Source organism: Amphimedon queenslandica, unplaced genomic scaffold, assembly GCF_000090795.2.
Source record: "Amphimedon queenslandica unplaced genomic scaffold, v1.1 AMPQUscaffold_13384, whole genome shotgun sequence".
NCBI lineage: Eukaryota > Metazoa > Porifera > Demospongiae > Haplosclerida > Niphatidae > Amphimedon > Amphimedon queenslandica.
In genome coordinates this window covers 1-2,294 of record NW_003546380.1, presented here as the reverse complement: position 1 = coordinate 2,294, position 2,294 = coordinate 1, and positions in this window count along the sequence as shown.

Below are 2,294 nucleotides of genomic sequence, written 5' to 3'. Positions count from 1 at the left end.
AGATGCTGTTCACTCCAATTACAAACACCTGGAGTTGTTTGCTACTGTATTGAGGAAGTTCTCAGAGACTGCTCATATTGGAGATACTATCTTTCAAGAATACAGTGAGTTATACTTTTTTGGAGCTAATTTAATTGTTTTTGTTGTAGGAAAGCATTTTTGCTATTATGATGATGATGTTAAAGAGAGTGAAATTTACTTGGCAACTAGATCCAGATCTAATTCAGAAAGTAAGCTTACATTATAGAGTAACGGATATAATAATTATTATAGCTTTCACTTACAAGGTTCATCATTTGATGACAAAGAAATTAATAAGCATGGTAATCATAAAATCCTCTTTCCTCGTGACATGAAGAAAGTGTTTGAGGACATGAGAGTGAAGTTTGGTTCTGCATTTTTTAAAGTCCGGCGTATTTTCACAATGATGAAAAATGTTAATATTAATGAAGTGAAGGACCTTATTAGTGACTTGTTTCCTGATCTGAAGCCTTTGCTGTATTATGAGGAGGACATTGGTGGAGTATTGGGTGTAGTGAAGAGGAAGTGCAATATCATTAACTTACGTCCCCTTGAAGTTTTGGCCTTTGAGCTCAACATAGAAGATGCTAAACCAGTCATTAGGTTATACAAAAAGGAAGCTAAGGATTTCTGCAGATTAGTATCAGTGAGTCTTTGTCTTGGTGAGGCAATTGCTACTTCATCTCACCTTTTATGTGAAACTGTTGTATTTGTGTTAAACTGGAACCCTGATGAAACTACATTGCAGGATATCAATGATGTATTGAATGAGTTGAAGCCACTGAATAAGTATCATATAATGGTTAAACCTGGTCAATCAGATGAACAAAAACAGACATCATTAGCATCAGGTATCACTGTACAAAATTAGATAGCATACACAATTACATGCCATTGAGCAATGACATATTTATATTTGAAAAATGCCAATGCACTAATATTAACTTCTTGCCAAACTAGTATGGGTGACATTTTTTGTTGTATGTTTTTAGAACTCAATATGGTTTACACCTTTTGCTTTTATAGCTCAAAGAAAAGAATCCTTATTTACAAATGATATTTTACAACAAGCAAGTCAGATGAAAGAAAATGAATTAAAGCAATTAAGAGGTATTTTCTTTGCTCTTAGCTTGCACATCCATAATATATATGTGTACTTAGAATCTAATGAGGTATTAAAGAAAAAATTACAAGCAATACATAAAATGAGTAGGGCAAAAGATGCAGAAATTGAGATTCCGAAAAAGAAAAAAAAAGAAGAGCAAGATGTACAAGTCAACACAGAGCAACTTATTGACCCATTGTTTTCTACGACAAAGGCAGAACCATTAAGTATAAATGTTTCGTTTTTAAAGCCAATAAATGAGGGTGTTTTACAGAGTATGACAGGTAATTACTATGTCTATGCATAGCATACCAGTATATACACCTGTTTAGTATATTATACATTATAGGTATTTATGGTAATCTGACAGTACTACCAGTAGACAGTGATGGTTTATTGTACCATTATGACAAGTATGGTATAACCCTCATTATTCCAGAAGGAGCAGTACAGGAATCAGCTAATGTATGGTTTGGAGCATGTTTATATGGTCATAAATTTGATTTTGGTGACTATGTTCCTATCACTCCTATTGTATGGGTTTATATTAATCAGGAGCTAATGAAACCAGCAGAGCTTTATTTGCCTCATCATGTTGATGTTACCACACAGTCATCAAAAAGCAAATTAGCTCTTCTAACTGCTGACGATGAAACATTTTATAGAAAAGGCGTTTTTATGTTTACTTCAAATGATGATTCTGAAATAAAAGTAGAAGCAGCATTGTGCAAAATATATTGTAATCACTTTTGCTCTCATTGTTTTGGTGTTAATAAGATAGCATATGAAGATACTGATAAAAAGTGTCAGCTAGCAGTTGCAAAAAAACCTAATGATGCAACACTTTTAGTACATGTTTGCATATGTCCTTTCCAGCCTGCTTGTAAAAAGGTATGCATTAATAATTGTTCTACATGTTACATATGTTTTTAGGTTGTTGAAGATCAATATAAAGAACTTGGCTATGATTTTGAGTTTTCTGATGTTATTAAATTTGAAAGTAGCGATACATGTAGATCTATAGCATTAGAATTTAAGCCTGATAAAGATGTATTAGGTAGTTTGGGCTGGGAAGGAGAAAATTATGGTTTTTATTCTGATAATAAGGTACACAACTATATATGTTGCATTAATATTATTTTACATAATGACAGATTTTAGAGGACAA